The sequence below is a fragment of the Pteropus medius genome, unplaced genomic scaffold (assembly GCF_902729225.1).
Source record: "Pteropus medius unplaced genomic scaffold, Ma_sr-lr_union100, whole genome shotgun sequence".
Classification (NCBI taxonomy): Eukaryota; Metazoa; Chordata; class Mammalia; order Chiroptera; family Pteropodidae; genus Pteropus; species Pteropus medius.
The window spans coordinates 31,502,197-31,527,832 of record NW_024354500.1 but is presented as its reverse complement, the minus strand read 5'-3'; the positions used below and the strand labels follow the sequence as shown (position 1 = coordinate 31,527,832).

General features: G+C 41.2%; 2 long non-coding RNA genes and 2 pseudogenes across 3 annotated transcripts; 2 read left to right on the top strand and 2 right to left on the bottom strand.

Moving 5' to 3' along the window:
* Positions 1 to 593: 593 nt before the first annotated feature.
* LOC120594942 (uncharacterized) lies at positions 594 to 4,170 on the top strand. 2 transcript variants are annotated; one of them, XR_005650742.1, is made up of 3 exons: positions 594 to 932; positions 3,240 to 3,887; positions 4,120 to 4,170. It is a non-coding gene; the product is annotated as an uncharacterized LOC120594942 (long non-coding RNA). The 2 variants fall into 2 exon arrangements; XR_005650743.1 differs by lacking the exon at positions 4,120 to 4,170 and having other exon boundaries at positions 598 to 932; positions 3,240 to 3,356; positions 3,633 to 4,113.
* Positions 4,171 to 4,296: 126 nt separating this feature from the next.
* LOC120595250 (uncharacterized) lies at positions 4,297 to 4,415 on the bottom strand (annotated as a pseudogene).
* Positions 4,416 to 12,592: 8,177 nt separating this feature from the next.
* Positions 12,593 to 12,711, bottom strand: LOC120595298 (uncharacterized; annotated as a pseudogene).
* Positions 12,712 to 15,290: 2,579 nt separating this feature from the next.
* On the top strand, positions 15,291 to 24,035 carry LOC120594776 (uncharacterized). Its single transcript, XR_005650685.1, has 3 exons — positions 15,291 to 15,448; positions 15,772 to 15,993; positions 23,954 to 24,035. It is a non-coding gene; the product is annotated as an uncharacterized LOC120594776 (long non-coding RNA).
* The last annotated feature ends 1,601 nt before the right edge of the window (positions 24,036 to 25,636 follow it).

Here is a 25,636-nt window from a genome sequence, read left to right as displayed (position 1 = left end):
AAGAATGGCCACTTAGATCCTCAACCTGAGGACTCCCTCAGTAATCCATCACCACTTCCAGGAAAGTGAAAGCAGATCACCCCTCTGGACCCTCCCTGATCCCTGGCCTGGTGGACTGGCTTGCTAGGATGTTCTCACCCAGCAGCTGTACCGAGCGAGGCGGAGTCTGCAGGACCGTATTCCTTAATGCTATGTGAGGCCATGCTGGCAAACAAGATGGAATAAGCTATCCCCAACCAGTGTCTGGATCTTGTTAAAGTCTTGCATTTTACAATTATTTGCTCTTAACTCTGGAAGAGGAAGGTGAACTGAGTAGGCCTGACCTCTCTCCATAGTCCTAGTTCTGTCTCTGGAAATCTAGGTCCTCTGGCTTCTCAGAGCCTTGCTTTATTCACCTGTACAAACTCAAATGACTTATGTTTCTTGGAAGGTGGTTGAAAAAAATTATCATATAACTGGCATAGAGCACCTAGAAGAGAGCAATCGCTATGCTGTGTTATTTCAACATGAAGGACCTTTGATCCCTGATATAGCTACACCTATTTCCTGAAACTTGAAATTCCTTTTTAGAAGGGACAAACTTTTTTTTTTTCTTTAACCACAATTAGATATGAGGTACAAAGTACAAATTGTGCAGAGAGAGGTTACGTAAATCTGAGAATAACAGTGAAGGGAAAGAGTGTTGTGGTTAGAGAAGCCAGAAAGAATGGATCCCAGTTAGCTTCTCAGACGAAGATGGCAGTATCTTGTAGGGTCATCCAGCCCAGGGGCTCTGTGTCAGCTCTACCGGTCCTGAAGCACATTGTGTAAAGTGTCTCTGGAGGTAGCAAGACAGGAGGGAACTTACTTCCATGAAAAGCACACCAGCCAGCCTTAAGAGGGAGTGACATTCTGCCACATGCTGCCACATGGATGAACCTGGAAACATGATGGTAAGTGAAATAAACCAGCCACAAAATGACAAATATTATATAATTCCACTTATACAAGGTAACTAGAATAGGCAAATTCATGGAGACAAAAAAATACAATAGTGTTACTAAGGGCTAGGGGGAGGAGAAATGAGGAGTTATTTAATGGGTTCGATTTGGGACGATGAAAAAATTCTGGAGATAAATAATGGTGATTACTGTACAACAATGTAAATGTGCTTAATGGCACGGAAATGTACACTTAAAATGGTTAAAAGGGTAATTTTTTTGTTATGCGTATTTTACCACAAGAAAATGCACACACAAGAGGCATATATACAACCCAAAGTTATGTTATTTTACAAGAAGAAAATAATTTCCAGGAGGATCAGAATGCTCCTGATAGTTGGTCAACACATCCTCAACCCTGGAGAAAACCTGTAGAAGAAGCTGTGATGAACACAGAATCCAAGTTAGAACAGTGGAGTGATGTCGAGAGCTGGCTTGACTCATGAAACTATAAACTCAGGGTCCCCCATCAGCACTCCTTAGGGCAATTTCCCAATCTTTCACAAACTGGTAGAGAGAAGAAATGGTAATATTTGCAAGCTCTGGGGGTAAACCACTGGGTGGCAGCTCCAGCTGCTCCAAGGGGTGAGATAATCAATACCTTGGCCCCACCTCCAACCCATCCAGGACACCCAGGTTGGGAAACTCTGTGCCAGGGGACCCAGAATATTCATGGTCAAGTGCTGAAACAGTCTACAAATTCCTACCCTTTGCACACTGCTGTATAAAACTGTTAATTAAATTACAGCTTACTTTTGCGTTAAATCACTTTTTCTTGAGATTATACCTCAAAGTCCTTAACTGATTTAGGGGCTTCTGAGATTTCCTTGGCAGGACCTTGAAAATCTGTTTTTGGTTAGCGAAGTCTGTGATGCTTTATTTCATTCACTATTGAGAGGGAGTGACAGGCTTAGGTAGGACAGCTCCTCACACAGGGCAATTCTTCCCACAGGAAGAGAAGGCTACAAGATGTTTACAATTTTATCATGGCATCGTGGGTTCAAGCCAGTTTTATTTCGGAGACATAAAATAGACTGTGACAGAAAGCAGATCAGTGCTTGCCTAGGTCTGAGGTGGGAACAGTGACAGACTGAAAAAAGGAAAACTTTTGGGGGCGATGGGAGCAGTCTAAGACTGGAGTGAAGTGATGTTTGCACAACCGTACGCACTTACTAAAAATCATCGAACGTCTCATAATATGTGAATAATACCTTAATAATGCTTGTTATTGAAAAACAGAAACGTAGCATTTGTAAAAACAAACAAACAAAAAACCATTGAGCTCTGCTCATAAGATTTGTCCCTTTACTATATGTGTGTTTTATTTCACTAAAAAGTTTTAGCTGAAAAAAATGCATCAAATTCCAACGGTGTTATAATCTAAAAGAAAAATAGTACTACCCTTGTAAGGTTTTGGGAAAGGCTCAATAAATACTGGATGGAAATGGATTTGTGGGGGAAAAATATATATAAATACTAACTAAGCATTGTAAATGGTTGCTGAGGGCTATAAATGAAAACGCCATGTCTAAATTGCCAACCCCCTTAAGTAAACAGTAAAGACTGTTTCCTAGCTATCTTCAATCTGCCAAACTGAACACTATTGCCAAATATATTTAAAAGACCATGGGTCTTGATTTCTGGATCTGAGTTCTGGTTCAGCCACTCACTGGCTATGGTCTTAGACAAATTTGTCTCCTCTCCCTGGGTCTAGTTTTTCCCATCCCTAAAACCAAGATATAATTTCTGCTAGCAGCGCAGCACAAATGGGGCTTGGCCCATGGGGTCAGGGGCTTGCTGAGCCTCACTTTCCCTATCTGTAATCTGGGGAGATAATAAATCTGTATGGTTCTGTGTGTCCAGCACCTCTCCCTTCTCCTGGTAATAACAGCCCCACTGCTTTGAGAAACCTCTTCTGCCTCATCCATGTGGTTCCACTGTGGCTGCAGCAATCCCTCAGTGCTAGCCCCAGGGGTACCTGGACCAGGATAAGCCAACCTGAGGCTGACACCGAATGAGATATGGGCAATCCTGATAGTCTGAAAGTCCCGGAATTCACACTTATTCTTTCAAACATACACGCTAATAAACCCCCTTCTTTGTTTAAAAGCAACAATTACAACTCCCTCCCCCACCACACCCATACACAAAATCGGGGCCAAAACCAAAAACAAACCTCCTTTCTCCTAATTTTGCTCAGAGCTGGTGATCCAGTGGATTAAACCATCTCTGAATTTGTCTTAACTTCTCTCCCTCTAGCTCTTTATGGAGAAGATCCTGCAGCAATCATATGTTTTAACGTCCAGGTTGGAGTCTAAAGAGAGGATTAATTAGCACCATCAAGTTTGGAGGGGTCATTATGGAGCCATTGCCCAGGTTGTAATTCTTTGTACGCTGAGGTCCAACCCCCCATACCCCCAAAAAGAAAAAAAGGCTTTAACTGAAACGGGAGATTCATAGTCACAAGAAAAGAAATTCTCACTTGCTAGAGTGCTAAACTCCTGAAATGGGGGAACAAGGCTGGAACAGCATCTCCATCCCAGCGTCTTCTGGAAGAGAAGACCAAACACCTACAAGCCACCTCTCTGCATTTCTATGGATATGTTGAGCTAGCCAACTTCACTCATCCTTCTCTTTCTGTTCAAATCTAAGGTTCCCTGGTGACATAGAAGTTGGGCCTTGAATGTTGCTGAGCTCTATTGGGGTCGGTTTCTGAAGCTCCCTTGGGCACCCAGAGTTACCTCGACTAGTCAGGCAGTGGGCCCAAAGAGAACCCCTACAGGGGACATTAAAGTGGTAAAGACTTACAAGAAAGATACCAAGTCGTACTTATGGAGTTGTGGGACAATGAAACAGGCTCTGGTGTTGGCTGGCTGTGCCTTGGGGTGTGCTGCGGGAGCATTCTAGGTTGAGGTCAAGCCTAGGGCTTATTTAGGGACCTGGGCAAGCAGTGAGAACCTAGGAAGTGGTTGTTTTTTAAAACAGTCTGAGGAGGTGGATTTTATTTTTCACTGTATAAGCCTTCTAAACTGTTTGAATTATTTACCAAGACCAAGTGATTATAACAAAAAGAAATTGGCTTACAATTTCGAATCATTAAAAATAATTTATTATTCTTTTTCTACTTAATTTCTATCAGGTCAAATTCTTGGCGTTGGTGGCGGTCAGAGGAAAGAGTCATCCGACGAAGGGGGCAAGGTTTTTTCTGAGGAAGTTTTTTTTTTTTTTTTTAGGCGAAGCAACCCTCAGTTGACCTCACAGATTGCATGGACCTTGTCGCTTACAATCCCTTATTATTATTATTATTTTTTTTTTATGCCTACAGCACATGGTCTTCCTAGGTGGTCTCCTATCCAAGTACTAACCAGGCCCGACCCTGCTTAGCTTCCGAGATCAGATGGGATCGGGCTTGTTCAGGGTGGCATGGCCGGAGACTGAGAAGCGGTTTTTTCCCCCTCTGTCATTGGCATCACATGTTAGTTGGCCATAGCTCCGTCAGGGTGGGGAATGAGATGAGGCGATTAGCTAAGTGGAATCCATAGGCTGGGCTTTGACCACACTAGGAACAAGAGCTCGGGCCCCATGTGGGCTGGGGCACAGGGTGCTGAATGGCCCAGGTTATAATAACTCGAGTAATCTATCATCTGAGGAGGGGAGGAGGAATGGATGGGGCTGGGTGTGGTGTAGTAAGGTCATGCCTCGTGGTGGCCCTGAAGAAATGGCATAAAGGCCGGTGAGATATTAAGTCATTTCATAAGTAAGAACGTGTACATGGATACACACTCAGACACTGATCCAGGGTGCAGCCTGGGCGAGACATCCAGCAACAGTTTAGAGCTGGTAGAATTGTGTGCCATAAGCTATTGGCAGGAGCCCTGCTCCAGAGCAGGGACCACCCACCAGGAGCCACAGCTGTGCCTGCAATGTCACCCTGAATACTCGTCCCATCACGAAGTCAGCCCCTCCATCTACAACCAAGTATAGCCCTTATGTGGGGTGGAGCTCCAAATTACACAACTTGGGAACACAATAGTTATCCTTAAAGTACGTCAGGTGAGGGAATCTTTGGGTCAATTTGTATAAATATTCATCAGTTATATCTTACTCTCAGTGTTACTTGGAATTGTTTCACCAAAGCAAAACCCAGTCTTGGTGGCTATGTTAGGGGAATAGTGGTGTCTAATTGTCCAATTTTTTTCAAGGTCTTAGAATGGTGTTGCCAGGACATTCTTTGTCCCCCACACTAGCATTAGTCATCATCCTGCCAATTTGTCATTTGACACTTTTTTTTTTCTATTTCGAAGTACTCAGCATCAGGGTGGGTGTTGGAGAGATCCTCCCCCTTACCCTCTCAAAGCTCTGTTCACTCTTCCCCCAGTGGTCCCAATCTAAAAACCAACAGCAAGAACAGTGCCTCATGTAGGCCACTGCCCTCAACATATCAACCTCCTATTTATAAACTGATTTAAAAAAAAAGTTATAACCTTCATCCACAATTGACAAGCTTAAAAATTTTCACATAGCAGATTGTTTTCATAGTGCATTTAATTGTCATTTGCTGTTGATGGCAGTAAAGTTTTGTTCTTTTCAGAGACTTTATACCTAGAATCTATAGTTAGACTCCATTGGCACGGCCAACACCGTGTGGATCATGACTGCCATCGTTAAGACTTGCTGCTATTAGAACTGCAGAATGTTCCTGACTACTTCGACATAGTGGCTATCCGGGGGCAGCTTCCTTTGACTTCCCGGCTGTAGGAACTTCTTAATTGTAGGGATGTTGCTGATTCTTGTTTTAAATGCCTGAAATGAGAAACAGTAAAATTGAGGCCTTGATAGCAGTGACAACCTTTAAGAAAATTCAAAAGTTTGTCATGAGAAGAGGGTGCTTACACTAGCAGCTTTGTGGAGCCCAGAGTGTTGTATCTGAGTTATCTCTCATGTATGTTTGCCAGGTGTTCCTGGGAAGGGCATTATAATTGCAGGTGTGTGTGGCATGAGTTAAATTATTTTAATAAAAAATCACTGTCACAATTAGGAAGTATATATTAAAAACTCAAAAAATTTATATCCTTTGACCTATCAATTCCTGTTCTAGGAATTTATTATAAGGAAATAAGTAAGAGTGTTAGCAAAGAAATAAGTATAATAATGTTATCACAGCGAAAAATTAGAAATAACCTATGTTTCAAAAAAAATCATTTTTGTAAATTATGGTACATCCTTACAAGAAATGTGTAAATCAGCAATTTAAAATTATATTATATGTAAAAAGAAAGAGGAAAGTCTCTATATTAATAGGCGGAAATCTCTAGAACATGTTGCTTAGGGAAAAATAAAAGCCCAAGGCTTTGTGTAAGAAAAAAAAGCGGGGAGGGGGAGGGGATAAATACTCATTTTTGCATGTATCTGCATAAATGGGAAGGATGGGAAGTACAGAAAACAAATAAAAGTGATTATGGGAGCAGGAAAGTGGGAGGGCAGTAGTGGGAGATTTCATAATCTATGCCCTTTTTATACAGTTCTGATTTTTCAAAAAGATGTGACTCCATTGCCTAATGAAAATAAAGTGCTATTGCAGAAGAATATTTCTTGACATGTAAATACGTTTATGATCATTTAAAAAACTATTAAAAGCAGGTCACGAAACAATATTTAGTAAGATTCTATTTGGGGAGAAAAATGTAAAATAATAATCAGAATATCTAATGCAGTAACATTTGGTTGTTAGATCTTTTTTTTATTTTGGTCTATACAAATGTATAATGTAACTACACAAACTTGCATTTCTTTTGTAATGAGAAAAAAATGTTGTTTTTACACTATAAAACCTATAGTCACCTATTAAACTGTTTCTAATGAATTGGAATAGAGGCCCATTAGGTCTGGTGGTGGCAGGATTCAAAGAGAGATCTGAGGACTGAGAAGATGTGGCAGGTGATAAGCAGTGCCACCTAGGCAGCGGCTCTGAGCAATCAAGGGACTTCATGAGGGCCCTGGAATCATGGAGACTAAAGGGGAACAGAGTTGTCTGGTAGGAGCTAGAGAGGCACACAACAAAGATAGACTTGTCAGCCTTGCTTCATCAAGAAAAAAACACATGAAGTACAAAAAAAAAAAAGAAAGATAAAGAAGGAAAGTACTACAAAAATGAAAAACACTAAATGTTTATGCTAGAAACTGAAATAACGTAGTCTTTCTCCCTTCATAAGATTTTATTTCCTAAAAATCCTAGAGTGTGAGTAGGGGGAAATCAACAAAATGGATAAAATAATGATTTGTTAAAAAAGTCTTCTCGAGTTTCTTTTGAGATTGACCTCGAGGCACATTTTATTTCAGTCTTTGTTTCTATTCATTTTTTCCTGGGCTTTGTGTGGATGTAAACACACTACCTTTAACAGAGGGAAGTCTGAAAGAACAGAAGCATTAAGTTCTTCGACCATTAAAATAGTTTCCAACAGTTGTATGTCTGCCCAACTGAATTTATTGCCAACGAGAAAATCCTCTCCATGGTCTTTCAAAATCTACAGAAAGAAAAATAACAAAGAATATTAAATAAAAAGAAAGACTATTTTGCTTGACTAAACATTTACAAAGCATAAAACCTGTACAGATCAAATTTCCTAAAGAATGTTTTTTGTGATAATCTCCAAGAATGCTACAAGGATAGGATGAAACCAACACTCTTACACATTGCTGTATATTGGCATAATCTTTTTAGAAGTTTGTCAGTGATTATCAAGACATCCTGGGTTGCGAAGTGCTAGAACAGAGCTCCTTGTTATGAGCCTGGAGCTGGTGAAGTAAAACTGTACCCACTGGCATAGAAGGACACAAAAGTCGTGATTAACTAGAATGTGGCTACTGTACCACAAGTACAAATAAGTTACTAATGGGATACTAGAAGCCTGAACCTGTTGAATGAAAAGAAAGTAGCATTTATCCTACTTCCCCATGAAAATCATACCTCAGAGCAACCAAATATGAGGGTGAAGAGAAATTTCCCTCTTAATTGGCCAACATTTCTAATCCGCTCTTTTCTGCTTCTGTAAACATGCTTGTTGCAAGGCCAGAGATCTCGGTGTCAACTAAGAACTCATCCTCCCCTAAAGATGTATTGCTTTAGTGCTTGTTAGATAGAAAATCCTATGATCTGTAACTGCCCGTAGCCAATAGCAATTTCAGGGATCTGTAAGTCAGCCCATGCCAACTGTAACAACGTCAGTATAAAAATAAAATTGCCCCTAAGCTCGGGGCCCAGATTTTCAGAGCACTAGCTCTTCTGGTCTGGGACCGCCAGCATAATAAAATTGAGTTACTCCAAGCCTCCTGGTGCTGCTTGATTTCTCGCTGGTCTGAGTTTTTGCAACTTTTCTACAACATGGGGAAGATTCATTTTATGAAAAGTATTCTAGCTAATAAACAAAGAGAGACTGACAGGATTAGGATATCAAAATTATGTATGCACTAATAAATCAGTGGGTCTAGGCATTGATCACCAATCACATTTAGTTATAAGAAAAGTGACAGCAGATAATACGTGCCTCCTAATGACCTACACAATACTATTTATGAAGTAGTCCAGCCAAAATACATCAACCCCGAACCTGATCAAGCTTCAAATTCTAACTTCCAATTGGCAGGAAATCTAGAGAATAAAGGAGTATGTTGAAATCAGTAAAATACAGACTGTGAGACACTCCGCAAGACAAATGCAAAAGTAAAAAAAAGAGAGAGAAAGAGAGAAAGCAAGAGTAAAGAGTGATCTTAGCTATCAAAAGGGACTTAAAATATATAATTGACTAATTACAACGAATGAATTTTAGTTTGATCCTAATTTGAGCAAATGAATTATTTTAAATGTTTTGCGAAGTCCTGGATTAGGCCACACGGATTTAAAAATCTGTAGTATGACGAAGCACAGTTAACGCTGTAACTCAATCATACTAGTTTTTTGTTGTTGTTGTTGTTGTTTTAATGAAAGGTATTTCAACGTCACTGTACATTGTTCTGGAATAGACAGGAACTTGCTTTGTCTAGTACTCTGAGGTTCTGACAGAACTCTTCATTATAGTTTAGTCATTAGTAAACTATTCTTTTCCAAGGCTAAGACTAAGGAGAAATACTACAGAATTACTTTGTCTTTTAAACCTTTATTTATGGAACCTATGCTAACAGGTCTTTCTTACCACCTGGCATGCTGACCTCTTGGTGTGGAATCATACCAGATGTACTGAGAAGACGTTTGTAATTAGTAGTCACTCCATAATGACTTCAGAAAAGTTGTAATTTTGAGAGACTTGCCTTTTGATTGAGACATGATTAGCCTACAGTATTAAACTTGGAAGAAATACCTGACAATGTATTTGAGATGGCGACGCCTTGGGCTGCTAGCTTTTATAAAAAGTCGGAACAGAAACGCTGTATCTTTTCATTGCACTTAGTTTATTCCAGTTGTTTTGTCGGAATAATTATACATGTTATTTGTTTTGGAATCCTTATTAAAGTTTTAGTCCAAATGCAGGAAACCCCTAAGATGGCTTCTGTCTTTTCAGACAGTCGCTCTTTTAAATATCCTTATCGAAAAAGGGAAACGAAAACATCCCAGATCCCCAAAGCCTGGGAAGGGAAAGTGGAAACTCGGAATCAGATTTCACTAGCACATTGGCAAAGGCCACAATTAATTTCTCCAACTTCCACTACCTTTCCTACTTAGTGAGAGGCAGTAGAAGACGGTGGGGAGAACGTCGCCCCTGGAACCAGTAACAGCTTTTCAGGAAGCCAGTGTCCCTGTTTAGTTGGATGACGTTAGGCAAGTGTCTGAGCTTATTTTCTGACCTATAACAGTATTTGTCCTGCCCACCTCACTGAGTTTCTTTAAGTAGGAATAAGATCATGCTTGTAGTCATGCTTTGGAAATATCAGTACTGTTATTAATGGAGAGACTGCAAAACCTCCATTTCCTAAAAGTTTTACATTTGTTCAATATTGACCGGATCATCTAAAGCTGGGCCTTGCTGCTTATAAGTGACGCAAACATGCATTAGAAATGATCCCCGTAGAACCAGGAGTTGATGATCTTCTTCAGAAGGAGTTTTAAAAATCTCAGATCAAGGAAAGGACGTTTGAGATCATTCAGTTCAATTCATGTATATTAAAGATGATGGCATGGTGGAGGCCAAGAGAGGCAAACTTGACTTGCCCAAACTCACTGTCTGGGGACAGCTAAGCCAGCAGAAATAAGCCTCCTGGTTGCCAGCCCAGTGATCTCTCTGCTGTCCCTCTCTGCCTTTGTTCACAAATAGCAGTCATGCCCAGGAGGGTGGCCCAAGCAACTAGCAGCATCACTGACTCAAGAAGGGCTGGAGGATTTCAGAGACTCTGAGGGAGCACTCCTGCCACAATGATCATGGAAAAGTTTATGGAGATACATTCATTTATTTATTCAATAGGTATGCATTTAACCCTTACTGTGTACCAGTGACTGTCTTTGAGCAGAAATAAAGAGGAAGTGGAGGGAGCTTTGGGAGGATTCCAGATAATAAAGTTCCTGGACAAGAATTGGGAAAGGAGTAAGTGAGCCTTACCCACTCAATAAGAGCTACTGGTACAGTGCAATTTACAACCATAGATTATTTTTATTTTATGGTAAAGAGGATGCTTATGTCAACTGTATTTTAATTTTAAAATATTTGGAAAAAAGAGGATGCAGAGAAGTTGAAGGCCTTGCCCAAAGTCATACAGTTTGTAAATGGTATGTCTGCTGAGTACTAAGTGAATATTTTCCTTAAAAAAAAGATTGTGTTAATTTCATGACTGTTTATCAGCAACAATGGGACACCCGAGTTTCCTTAGATGAGGAAAATAAAGTTATGGATGTTAGTAGTTTAAGAAGTACTGTGAAAGTACCAGTCTTTTCTCTCAGTGTGAGAAGTTTTTCTGGCGAATCATAAGGCTTAAAGACATCTTCTTGGATCTTTTCTACAATCTTGATTCTAAAATTGTGACCTATTAAAATGGTTTCTGTTAATTTGTTAAAACCACCAAGAACAAGTGGATACAAACCAAGAGAACTAGAGAATACCTTAGGTCAAAATCCCCTTCCCTTTTGTTCCCTCCCCTCCAACCCATTGGATCATTATTTAAGAATTATTAAAGGAGTCTTCAGTGGGATGAGGAGTTTTGAACCAATTAGCACTGGGTCAACCAATGCTATCATATCTAATTGAGGCAGGGTCATAATCTACTTGATAAGCTTTTACAAATAAAAGCCAAAAAGACAGTGCAAATGACAAATTTAGCTCTGTATCAGAGACAAAGTGAATAGTCAATGTTAATGTCATACTGTATGCTTTTTCTAACAGTTGTCATTCTAGAGTTCCATCTTCTATAATGAAATGAATATTTCTAGAAACAAATTTCTATTTTTGCCAATAACATCAAATAAATCTAGGCTCACCCTTCTGCAACTTCTCATACTGCTCTCTTGTTTCAAGAAATTCTTCTTCAAACTAGATAAAAGATAGAGACACAGTTATAACTTTAGGGTCCTAAAAAAAGAAAAGAGAAAAGAAGGAAGGAAGGAAGGAAGGAAGGAAGGAAGGAAGGAAGGAAGGAAGGAAGGAAGGAAGGAAGGAAGGAAGAAGAAAAGAAGAAGGAAGGAAGGAAGGAAGGAAGGAAGGAAGGAAGAAGGAAGAAAGGAGCAGGAGGAGGAAGGAAGGAAGGAAAAAGGAAGGAAGGAAGGAAGAAAGAAAGAAGAAAGAAAAGAAAAGAAAGAAAGAAAGAAAGAAAGAAAGAAAGAAAGAAAAGAAAGAGAGAAAGAAAAAGAAAAGAAAAGAAGAAAAGAAAGAAGAAAGAAAAGGAAAAGAGAAGTATTCACAGTATATAAAATGCCCAATGGCTTCCAGAATGAAAATTTTAAAGGAACCATAAAACTCTCAACTTCCACACAGCCAAAGATTCTGATAGTGTGTGTAAATTAGTTTAGATTGGCATGGGACTGGCACCTCTTTTTATTTTTGGCTTACTTAAAGCATGACCCACGGCCCTTATTTCTATTTTTCCTTTTCTTCACCTTAGCTCTTCTCTCGAAACTCTTGTCTTTTTCTCTGACTTCCCCAATGATTTCTGCTCTTCCGTTTTCTCTTTTCTTTTTCCTCTCTTCTGTTATTCTCCCTCAATATCAATTCAAATTAAATTTCTCTTTGATGCTCATATAATCAATAAAAAGGATCTAAAGATCATTACTCAAGTGGGGTTATCATCATTTATTGATGGAGTTTCTAAAGCTCTTTTTGGTAAGAGTGATTTTTTCTGTCCCCTTTGAGGTGGGGCTGAGGTAAGGTGAGCAGTGTTAGGGGAGAAGTCCCTAAAGAGAAAAGAGGAAAACAAAGGAGGTCAAGAGTCCTTGTTCTAGAGGAGATGATGTTCAAATAGGAAAAAGAAAGTCTACATCTGCATAAAAGCAAACAATTCTACTTGTGAAAATCTATGGAAAAATCAGTGGAGAGGGAATTCAGAGTTAAGGAAAGATCCACACGGGGCTATCCCTTCAGAGGAGGATTTACAGGGAGATCAGACAGCAGTTGGGCTCTAATTTTTTTTTTTTTTTATGCCTACAGCATCTGGTCTTCCTAGGTGGTCTCCTATCCAAGTACTAACCAGGCCCAACCTTGCTTAGCTTCCGAGATCAGATGGGATTGGGCTTGTTCAGGGTGGCATGGCCATAGACTGGGCCTAGGGTTCTAGTTGGCAGCCATGGATAGAACATGACTGAGGTACTAAGGTAGAATTGGAAAGACCCCAGGAAATCAATTGGTCTCAATGGAGAGAATAATTCAGATGTGGGTCCCCTCTCTCTCCTTTGTCTTGTGATCAACCAAGATCTTTCCAGGTCCCATAAAGCTTCCAAAACACCTTCCTAGGCTTCCACCCTCACACCCCTTCTTAAATGGAGGACTATGATCTGTCCTTCACCTCTTACAAAGGAAGACAGTGGAAAGAGAAAGAGTGGGTGCAACTTGAAGGAACCATCATGAATTTTGAAGAAGGAAGAGGATTACCATTTCAGTCTCATCCAAATCACCCACCTTCCTTTTCCAACCAAGCAACCTACCTCCACTCCAGCTGCAGCCAGCAGCCAGCAGCCAGCAGATTGACTCCATCCTGCCCCTGCCACGAAAGTAGTAAAGCTTGGGTTTGGCTACCATGACTTCTGGCTCAGGGTTTTCTGAAGAGCAAAATAAAAAAAAAATACGTTTAAAGAATAAACTAACACACACTCTGTTCATAACAATTCTAAAACAGACAAAATGAAACTATTTCTTAGGGACACATACACAGGAGGTAAAACTATGAAGAAAAGCAAGGAAATAATTATCACAGGAGCAAGATGATCGTTACCTCTAGTGAGGAGGATGGAGATTGTGATTGGGGGGTAAGTGGGGGATTCTGGAATGCTAATAATGTTCTATTTCTTAAACAGAATCGGTAATTAACCTTTATAGTTAATTTTTAAACTGCGAATGTTTTTGCACTCTCATATGTATGTTCTATCTCACAATTTAAGAAAAAGGTAAGAAGGAGCAATACATATCAAGGTGTCAAGGTATTCTGTAGATTTGAGAGACTGCTTCTGGTATTTTGAGGAAGGAATCAGGAGTTAATATGATATCTTCATGAATGATCTTTGCAAAAGAAAATCTTTTCTAACAGTAGCAAGGAGCTGGGCCTCTTTGGACTGAAATGTTCGGTGGGAACTGGGGACTCTTTCATTTCTGTCACAGGACTTTTCTGAGTACTAGGACAAGCTCAGATGAAGACATAGACAAGACCAGGATTCTGGTCCTACCTGGCCACCAGGGAGCTGGGTAAGCTTAGGCCCAATTCACTAAACCTGTCTGCCTTCATGTACTTATCTACAATTGGGAAGAATTACACCTAGGTGACCTGCCTCCTTTTAAAGGAGAATATAGTGACAATGCAAGCGTATCTGATAGTACTTTCTACCTCATTGTTGCAAGAGCCACAGTGACTATTATGTTAGTGACCCTGCTGGCACATCAGGAAGCATCACGGCGAAAAACGGGATGGGGAAGCTGACCTCAGCTTCCAAAGGCAGCACTTACAGTCGTCTTCACTATTGTATGTTATTCCATCTCTCTCAGCCTCAGTCTCCTAATCCTTAAAATGGGGGTGGTGGTTGTATTACCCAACTCAGAGGGTCATGTGAGGACTGAGGATTGAATAAAGTAATAGGTAAAATGCATACCACAATCTCTGAGCCATATCAAGCAGAGTCCTCCACACTTCTTTAAATGAATTACAAGTGGATTTTGTGTTTCTTAGAGTTTCTGAAGCTAAGATGAGCTTGTCTAATAGCTTTATATGGGATTTATAAGTGTTTGTTGCAAATGCAATTGATATTTGAAAAGAAAGCTAAAATATTTGTCAGTTTGACTCCATGTTGCAATCCAAGATATTGAAAAAGTAAAATCTGGCGTGACTTTCACCTTCACTTTGTAGTTATGAGCATAACGAGCATTTTTGTGGTTCGTGGCTGTACGAAAGTGTATTTTGGAATCTTACATAGTTGGCTTTGTGCCCACTGTTTTCCCCCATTCTCAAGGCATGTGGGAGACTGAAGAATGAAACTTTGGAATCCAGAGCTGGATTACAAGGGATAAGATCACTCCTCTCTCCGCCATCACCTCCAAGCCTTCCCTGGAGCCTGAGAGAGCCCTAAAAGCCAAATATTAGAACAAAGGAGACCCCACCTCAGATAATAGGCCTGTATCTGGCAACCCTCCCTTTCTAGATCAAGAGAAGGAAACTTTTTCCTCTGGTTGTTAATAACCAGCAACCACTTGGAAAAATCCCAACAAATGTTTGTGTGCACCATAAATAGCTGGCTCTGGCCAACCAGACATTCCTCATCTCTCAGACTCAGCTGGCTCTGTGGCCTTTAAATTAGGTTCTCAGATGGATGATGGAGAACTGAACTGGAGGTTGTTAAACAAGGCTCAGCAGTCCCCACCCCAACCCCTCCTCCAAGGGCTGAGCACAGAGAAGGGGCCCAATACCTCTTACAAGCCGATAGCCCAAGAACCAGCTGCTCTCCCTGGATTCTTCACTGCAAAACACCAACAAAGAGGGAAACTTCCGGAAGGCAGGGGTTGTGGCATAGTTCTTCCATCTCCTATAGAACCAACCTGGTGTGATCCCAGACACGTGGCAGCTATTACCTCAGTGTGCCACTTTGAGATATGTACCAGTTTCTTAACTTATTAAATTTCTGTGTTTGATCTTTCATTCTTTCTTTCAATATCAAACTTTTATTGAGTTCCTACTATGGATATAGTATTAGATTAGGCACTCCAGGCATACAAAGAAAACTAAGATGTGGTTCCTGCCATCAAAAACCTCACAAACCTTATATCTAGTGATGGAAACATCCAGACTACTAAGAGGTGAGTCAGAATGAAATAAGTGTTTAAGGAAAGTACAATACGGTCTTACGGGAATTGAACAGAGCCTTACAGATGGGTACATATAAATATGTTTGTTTTTCCGAGCCCCACTCCTCCATGCTCCATGGAATTATAGGTTAAGGACATAAACTAAGTCCTTCAGTTCTTTTTCCTTGACTTCTAATAAATTTCCACAAAGATTAGGATAAACTTCTGCTTGGTAATACAGAAGACCAAGTTTAGTTATGCTTCAGATGGTAAATTCAATTATTCTCATTGGTTTTTTGTTTGTTTGTTTGTTTGTTTGTTTGTTTGTTTTTAAGTACATTGTCAAAGCTTAAAAGCACAGGTACAATGGAAATATTCATTCCGTCCCTGGGAAATGAAGAGGCAGGAAACAAAGGAGTAGTGTATTCTGGATTTCACCCAAAATGCAAACACTCAAGAGAAAAAGCTGCTGGAAGACCTGGAACTGCCCTTGAGCCAACTATAAATTCATGACCCTTTTCAACTCTGCTTCTTGTGCTGCTGACATTGACCAACAGGTATGTCCCAAATTCAATAAACCTGGTGCACCAAGAAGGCTCCTGTAGGGTTCTTACGACATTGAGAGTTGAGACTCACCTCCCAGGGCTCACAAACTTTACCTCTGAGATGAGCAGTGGGGTACACTCCTCCACTGAGAGCCCCAGGTGCCCATGCCTGAGGTGAGGTGAGAGAAAGCAGCGATGATGACATGACAGACAACCTTCGGATAGTTGGAGTGTGGTCCTTGGGGAACAAATATGCCCTAAATGTTTTAGAAAATGTACCTGAGTTAGTCCCTGGGTACTAGTTTAAGCAAAGACCTAGGTTCAAATCTCAGCTCTACCTCTCACTTAAGCAAGTTTTATAACCTTTCTGTGCCTCAGTTTCCTCATTCGTACAAGGCTAATAATTCCTAATTCATTTAGTTAGTTATGAGGTGGAAGTAAGATAGTTTATGTGAATTGCTGAATATAGTAAGGACTAAAAGAATGCCACACACAGACACACACTTGCACATCTATATCTCTAGATTGCATCAACGTTCACATATGCTTCCGAAAGAAGTGGAAGGCATTCTCTAGAAGCACAGTTTTGGACCAGCAGCATCAGTTTCACCCAGGAGAGTGTTAGAAATGCAGAATCTCAGTCCCTGGGCCAGATCTACTGACTCATTGTCTGCATTCTTCACAAGATACCCAGGTGGTATCTTCACAAGGTACCCACTTGGATATTAAAGTTTGAGAAGCTGAATCTAGAGTTAAAACCCAACTAAACTGCACATGGGGCTCAGTGTACAGCCCTGGGTTATCCTTCCAAGGGAGAGCTAGGAGGCATAAATTGCAGAACGTGGTATCTAAAAAGTAGGATGAACAAATAGTGAAGTGCTGGAGTTATGTGTGGCAAAGAACCGAGAAAGGGAAGGGCAGAGGGAATTTGGGAGAATCAGAAGTAAATTTCTCATGTTAGATCATTTTTACTGATCCCCTTTTAAGAGAGGGATTCCTAGGATGTGAGGCCTTCAATTCTGAAGCTTAACAAAGTACTAGGTGTGCAGGATCCAGTCCTAGGGCAGTTCTGAAAGAAATGTCAGTTTCCTCAACTATAAAACGAGGAGTTGGTTCTAAATTAGATATTCTCTTTCATTTTTTCCAGTTTTAGCAATCTTTCTTATCTTGTTTCTCTTCTCTTGTCTTCATTCTTTGCCCTACACTGTTATCTGCCGAACACATGTCTTAGGAAAGCAGCCAGTTTTGGGGGGTGAAATTCTACTGACAAGTTAACAGTCATTCTGGATAATTGAGGTGAATGACGCATATTTTTCTCAATTATTTAAACGGGCAAAAAATAGGACTTTGGTGACTTTTCTGGATCATGAAAATTTTAAGGGGTTAATTTAAGAAGTTGCCGGTTTTAGCAGATGTTTTGGGCCAGAATATAAGATGTCGATTCTATTATGAATAGAAATAGCCTTAACTTTTACTTTGGCTTTTCCAGTGGCTCAGAATGGCCTATCTTCATTATAACAAGCAGATCAAAATTCGTCACTGAGATAAAAAACCCTCCCAGATAACCCTGTATTCCCCACAGAACTTAAATTTTCTAGTTTGGAAGGATGTAGCACCATTTTAGCTGTAAGTATATAATGTTTCAGAGCACACCAAGACTTTCAGTATAGCTTTAAAGCTACAGCACATTTTTAAACGATTACAAAGTATTTCTCTTCTATTTTTATAATATATGACACAATAGCAAAACATTTAATGAGTTAGATTTGACATGTTATTTAGATTTGACATGTTATCAAAGGGAATGTCCCCTACATGGAACTAGCTCCTCCAAAAATGTGCTCAAGTATTTCTATGGAATTTTTAATAAACAAACAGCTGAACGATATTCTTGAGTAGGGAGGAGGTAGGTTATTGATGGACGAGGATGATCAAGAAGGGAGCTCTATTCCAAGCTCACATGCTAAGCATCTTCTCCAGAGAGCTCTATATTTCAGTTTCAGAACCTAATTTTTTTTCCAGAAAATTAGTCTACTGAATTGATTCATGTTTCCCAAACTCACGAAAGGTTGAGTTATGTCCCCAAGGCTTATAAACTTATTTAAATGAAAAATATAGCCAAGAAAGAGGCTTTCATCTATCCAAGTCATCGAAGCTGCTTAGAGAATGAGCAACGAGAGCAACCACATAACCTGTTGCTGTTTAAAGATTGGATCAAGTCCTAGAAAAAATTGTGTCAGGGCTTGCCTTAGAGACTCCTGCTTTTCAACTGGGTACAGTTCCCTGGGAACGCAGGACCCCTGAGGAAGACCCTAGTGTCAGATCACCTGGATTAAATCTTCCAAGCACAATGGAGTGACATACAGATGCAGGAGACTTAGTTGACCCGTTAGCACCATGACACAGAGTGAGTGGTGCCATGTTCTTTTCAATCGTGTACAAAACTATGAGATTTGCCAAAAAAAAAATGTAATGGCTCAAAAATTCATAAAAATTTAAATTCTATTAAGCATGTTATATCCTCCCATCAACTGAAACTCACTCGACTCTCACATACTTATTTTTGAAATTACATTTAATGTATAATATGGGTGTGGGAGATATTAACATCTGATATTAAGTATATCATGAATTGGTAGTGAAAGTCTTCAAAAGGCCTTGTCTACATGTACATTTGCTATCTTGTTTTCATTTACATACCTACTATGAAGAAACAAATATCTGCTCCCTTTTTCTGAATAGGCAAGTCTAGAAATATAGGCATTAAACTAACCACAAAGTTAAAACAATTGCTGACTACAAACTGCACATTTAGTCACAAAATATAACTACCCAGCCAAACCCAAGAAGAGTATATAAGAACTCCACCACTCACCTTATCTCTTCCTGGCTCTTGTCTCTAGCATTGTGGGAGGATGAAATGAGGGTTGATAACCTTCTTCTTTCCAACTGAAGCTCCACCCATGCAAGGAATTAGCCAACCAGTAGGCAAGTTTACACACTCCTTTGGCTTCACTTTACATGTTGTACCCGCCAGCCCCCGATAGACACATGGACCACCAGAAATCAGTGAGTTATAGGAAACACACTCCTTATTTAGCCAGCTAGGTCTGCCAGGGGTATGCAGACCCCAAATTAAGGCTTATCAGCTGTCAGTGTATATTGTGACTGCCTTATTCTTTCCCCATCTTAGTGCCTCAGTGTGTGTGTTGGCCGAAGAATGACTACTTGAGATTTTTTACTTGTAGGAAATTTACTGTTTGACTATAGCCCATTGGAACATAGGCTATCACCCATTGGAACATAGACTATCACCCATGGGAACATAACATTCTAACAAGAAGCTTTCTGCTTCTGTACCCCCGCTTGCACAATCGACCTGTGGGTTGACAGGTAGTGAATAGGAGAAAAATAGACCTTTGTGTTTAAGACAGAATGAGGAATGGGATTTAGGGCTTAAAAACCCTGTACCTCTACATTTCGGGGCTGCTTAATTTGGGGTCTGCGTACCCCTGGCAGACCCGGCTGGCTGAATAAAGAGCATGTTTCCTATAACTCACTGATTTCTGGTGGTCCATGTGTCTTTCGGGGGCTGGTGGCTACATTTGGAAGCCCCAGCGAGATCTCAGGGAGTGGCCCTGGGATCTAAGACTGGACCGGCCTCCGAAGCGGTTGCTGTCCCTGTTACGGATTCAAAGAGGTGGCCAACCTGAGACGTTCCAGGGCCCTTGAATGCTATGACGGGTCAGTACAATCGTCAAGGACGCAACCTTTAGGACACGCTCTTTGTTCCTGGTCCCAACGGGAATCTGGAATCTCTGAGGCCTCGGTGTCTGGATAAAAGGTACATTCCTGTTTCTGTTGACCGGTCAGTGGGGGTCCGTGGAGACACTGGATGCAGTCATATCTCCCGGACAGTGGCCAGGCCACGGGATGTCGCCTCCTGTGCTCAGTTGTTAGGTTTTGTTTATTATCTCTGGTCTTGTCTAGGTTGTAGGTGGCGGACTTCTCTGGGTCCACCTACACCCCAGTAATTGTTCTTGTTTGAGTGTTTGATTGTTTTTGTCGGAGTGTCTGTTTTGTGTTTTCTGAGCAAGCGATGGGAGGAAGCCTGAGTTCACAGAAGACACTCTTGGGTTGTCTCCTGTGACATTTCAGAGAAGGGTTTGTAAAGGGAGCTGATTATGGCATAAAGTTTTCTCCAGGCAGACTAAGAACATTGTGTGAAGTCAAGTGGCCATCTTTTGGTGTAAAGTGGCCTCCAGAGGGCTCCTTTGACAAAGGGTTGGTGAGGAATGTTTGGAAGATTGTCACAGGAGACCCGGGACACCCCGATCAGTTTCCCTACATTGATCAATGGTTAAATCTTGTTCAGAACCCCCCTCCTTGGTTCCGCCAGTGTGCCCTCTCTCTATGGGTGTGAGTTTTAGTTGTGGGTACCCCTAAACATGCAGCAACTGAAACTCCAAAACAGCCCAGTCCCTCAGTCCTCCAATCTCCACCGGAGGACAATGACCTTCCCCAACCCTATAATCCAGGACAACAGAGGCCCAATAGCACCACCTCACCTCCCCGGACACGAGCAGATAACCCTTATGGGCCTCCTGCTCCTGCTCCGGGCGAGGCACCGGCCGATACCACTACCCCGGCCATTCTTCCCATGCGAGAAGCACCAACCCAGGGGCATCATACTGACAGGCCCTTTATGGTTTACGTGCTTTTTTCGAATAGTGACCTGTACAACTGGAGGCACAGAATCCGCCTTTCTCTGAGAAACCCCAAGCATTAATGGGACTCTTAGAGAGTGTCTTTCACACTCACCGCCCCACCAGAGACGATTGCCAACAGCTTTTAGTTATCCCCTTGACCTCAGAAGAGCGCAGAACCATTCGGACTAAAACACAAAAGATAGCTGCGGGAGGGAGGAGAGTTGAGGAAGCGGGGGAACAGATTGAGGAGGAAAGAAACTGCCTTAGTAGTTACTAAGAAACTACTACAAGAAATCCTCCCTCGATTTGGTATCCCTGGAACTGTAGGGCTCGGATAACAGGCCAGCCTTCGTAGCAAAGGTGTCTCAGCAATTGGCTAGCTACCTAAATTTGCAATGGAAACTCCACGCCACCTACCGGTCTCAAAGTTCAGCCAAGTAGAGCGAATGAATCGGACCCTAAAAGAGACATTAGTCAAGTTAGGATTAGAAACTGGTGGGACCTGGGTAGAACTTCTCCTCTTTGCTCTTCTCCAAGCCAGGTGTACACCATATATTAATGGATTCACCCCATTTGAAATTTTCTTTGGAAAACCCCCACCTTTAGTACCTAGAATAGAAGATGAGAAAAAGGCAGAACTACGTAACCTTGTCTTACTTAAGTCTTTACAGGCCTTTCAAAGTGTACAGAAGGAGATTTGGTCTGGGGTTCGTGCTGCCCACTCAGCCCCAGGGGACAGACTTCCCCATCAGTTTCAGCCTGGGGACTCTGTGTGGATCCGGAAGTTCACTTCCAAGGGACTAGAACCCAAATGGAAAGGACCCTTCACTGTCTACCTGACGACGCCCACTGCAGTTAAAGTAGATGGCATCCCATCATGGATTCATCACTCCCACGTGAAGGCAGCATGAGAGTGGACAGCTCAGGAAGACGGGCCCTTAAGACTAAGCCTCAAGCATACATAAGTCTAATCCTTTGTTCCTTCCTTTGTATCTTTTTAGCCCAGGCATTCGACCAGCCACAACCAAAATCAGAAGGAGCATTAATAACTTTGCTAACGACAATACACAAGGTCTTAAATAAGACCACCCCAGACATAGGACACGATTGCTGGTTGTGCCTAAACCCCAAACCCCCTTACTATGTCGGGGTAGGAACTCCCTTAAACTTAACTGAGCTCAGCAGTGCACATGACTGTGAATGGGAAACTCCTCGACTCACCTTGGGAGACATACACGGAAAAGGAACTTGCCTGATTTCAAAGAATTATTCCAAGCTGTTGACACAGTCGCCTTACTTCGATATTTGTAATCGTACTATTGAAGTACCTACCTCAGGAAGTAAATACTATAAGGCTCCAAATAATACTTGGCTAGCACGCGATAGTGGGCTCACTCACTGTGCTGCAGCTGTTCTTTTCAACTCTGGTTAGGCTAATATTTGTATCTTAGTCTTTGTACTCCCCCAAGTGTCCCTTTACAATGGGCCGGAAGGCAGACTCCACTTCTTCCATCAGGACAGGTTACAGAAACGGGCCATACCAGTCTTAGTCCCCCTTCTTGGAGGACTCGGAATAGCAGGCTCAGCGGCGGTAGGTACTACTGCTCTAATCAAGGGAGAACATTAATTATGTGAAATTGGAATGCAGATAGATAAGGATATTAAGACCTTAAAAGACACCATCAGCAGGCTGGAACTTCAAGTCAATTCACTAGCAGAAGTAGTCCTCCAAAATAGAAGAGGTTTAAATTTATTATTCTTAGAACAAGATGGGTAATGTATGGCTCTGGGCAAAACCTGTTCCTTCTATGCCAATAACTCTGGAGTAATTAGAGAAAGCTTACGACAAGTACCGAGAAATTTGGATGCCAGGGAAAACCAGAGACTAGAATCAAACAACTGGTTTCATAGGATGTTCAATTGGTCACCATGGCTAACAACTCTTCTATCTGCTATAGCTGGACCTTTAATCATCCCTCTCCTTTTGTTAACTTTTGGCCCATGTTTCCTTAATTTCTTGTTTGTATATATAAGGAAAAGAATTAATTCCATTAGACTTTTAGTGTTACAGACTAGAGGCTATGAGCAAATTCCGCATGAAGAATCAAAGATTCGATTTTTCCTAAGGCCTGTAGGGAATGTGGTGGCTGAAGAATGAATACTTGAGATTTATTACTTGTAGGAAATTTACTGTTTGACTATCGCCCTTCGGAACATAGGCTATCACCCATTGGAACATAGACTATCACCCATGGGAACCTAACATTCTAACAATAAGCTTTCTGCTTCTGTACCCCCGCTTGCACAACCGACCTGTGGGTTGACAGGTAGTGAATAGGAGAAAAATAGACCTTTGTGTTTAAGACAGAATGAGGAATGGGATTTAGGGCTTAAAAACCCTGTATCTCTACATTTCGGGGCTGCTTAATTTGGGGTCTGCGTACCCCAGGCAGACCCAGCTGGCTGAATAAAGAGCATGTTTCCTGTAACTCACTGATTTCTGGTGGTCCGTGTGTCTTTCGGGGGCTGGAGGCTACAACAGGATCCTTTATTCTACCCTATTACCAGAGTCTGGTGGCTCTTGAAAATGGGGGGAAGAGAGGGAATTGAGACTAAAGGGTAGGCATCTGGACCAAAAGGAGATTGTGACAAACTGGGGTAATGCCACCTAAGGCAGGATGGGGGAATTGTACCACTTAGGGTCCTGGAAACATGAACAGATTCTCATGAAAACATTGGAGACAGCTTGGCCTCTAGTATTTATTTTCTGTAATTCTTTAATTCAGTGCAGAAGCCAACCTTCCTCCTGGGTTGTTTCTTCCAACAGCCAGCTTTGAGGGCCCCTGGTATCAAAGAGAATTAAAATCCAAAGAGCAATGTTTGGAGAATGGCTTAAGGTCTACAGTATAGCAGGCCCTCAATTAATATTATCAGGCAATGGCACTGGATAGTAAAAGCACATCAAAATGGTAGTATAAAATAGCCCCAATTTGCTGCCATCCTAGAAAACTCAATAATACAGATCCCTGGGTGTTATCAAGTCCATGTCTGGTTTCCATGTATAAATTTATTTTCAAATGAGTATAAAATGTTTCTCCTCCCTGAAGAGTTTAGACGAAGCAGGCCAAAAGACCACCTTCACTCTGACACCAACTGCAAGTTCAAGGGGGTGCCCAAAAAACACCCTCAGTCTCGATGATCTGCTAGAAGTACTTACAAAACTCACTAAAAGCTGTTATACTCACGACTATGGTTTATTACAGGGAGAGGATACAGATGAAAATCAACCAAGGAAGGAGATGCATAGGGCAGAGTCCAGGAGTGTTCCAAACACAGATCTTCCAGATGTCCTCTTTCTGTGGATTCATGGACAGCATTAACTCCTCCTGGCAACCATGTGTGACAATGGAGTATTGTCAACTGGAAGCCTTGAAACCAGAGTTTTTACTGGGGCTGTATCACGTGGGCATGATTAACTGCCCATGTGGCTGATCCAACTCCAGCCCCTTCAGAGTAGAGCTGACCCAAATGACCCAAATGTCTCCAAGCTCCCACCCTCCATTGCATTGTTGGTGTGGCTCAAAGCTCTCATTCTAAATCACATTGTTACTATCTAGCAGGCTCAAGGCCTGTAGGCAAATAAAGACATTCCTATCAGGCATGACATTCCAAAGGCTTAGAGATCTTCTGTAGAAGCAAAGTTCAGACCTGTTTTTGGTCTGGACTTTGGGAAGCATTAGTCTTTTTATTACACACTCTCTCATTTTCTTCTTTTTGTGGACTCTTGCTCCCAGGATCCTGGCTGGAGCCTCTCCCTTAGAAGCAGCAGCTCAGGCCATCATTGTTCCTCAGGCCTGTCACCAAGCTCTTGCTCTTCCAGCAATTCTAAATGTTAGTTAGAGTGGTGACAGAGTACTCACATTGTGAAAGTGTGAAGACAAATAACTACCAGGATGTCTGCACTTGCTTTTCCTCTAATAAAACACAGACGCTTGCAATGATTGTGACAGTCATTAACGATCACCTCCTGTTCATTTTTTTTGCAAAAAAACAAACAAACAAAAAACCCTTCCTGCAGTAAGGGATGAGTGTGTTCTATGAGACTCATCAAAAACTTACCTTTCCTCAGTTTTTAAATTTCTAAGTATAAGATACTTCAAAAGCGGCAATTCTTCCTTTTCCAAAATTACTTCTGCTGTTTCCACATCTATTTCCCCTACTGTATAGTCAGTTTTTCTAGAGCAGGGCCCTGTACTAAGTTTCTGCCTCCTGGCACCTGCTTGGCACATATATAATAGGTGCTCAATTAATAATAGAGATGTAAATCAATACGTGTTTAAAACAATACGAATAAACCATCCTTTTAGTTCTGAAATGCAAAAAAATTAGAAACCTACAAATAACCATTTGGATACTAAGAGGATACAAGTAATACATATTTATAATTTCTCATATGTGTGTCAAATATAGCTGAAAGGATATACAAATGATAACTATGTTTGTCTGTGGGGAGCAGAACTGGGTACGAGGGGGGAGCGGCGGGGCAGGGCTGAAAAAAACACTTCCAACTGTATATCCTTTTACACTTTTTGAACCATGTGACTGTATTATATATTCCAAACTATTTAATTAAAAAATTCTAGCAACAGGGCAATGATTTTTAAATTCTTTATTTTGGCTAATATTGACTGCATTCATTTCTACCATGGATTTATAATAGCTCAGAGGAGAGTTATTCACTAGATATTATGTTGTTATTAGACACTAAAGAGACCAGAAGAGGTTTAGAATGGGAAAAGGAGGGGAGATAAGCAGCTCAGAGGAGAACATGAAGCCCTGCCCATCCCTGCTATAAGGAAATGAGTTCGGATCAGATCTAACATCAAGGCCAGGCTCTCTAAAAAGGTTTTTAGAAAAAAAGTCACATAACAATTATTTACTGGACA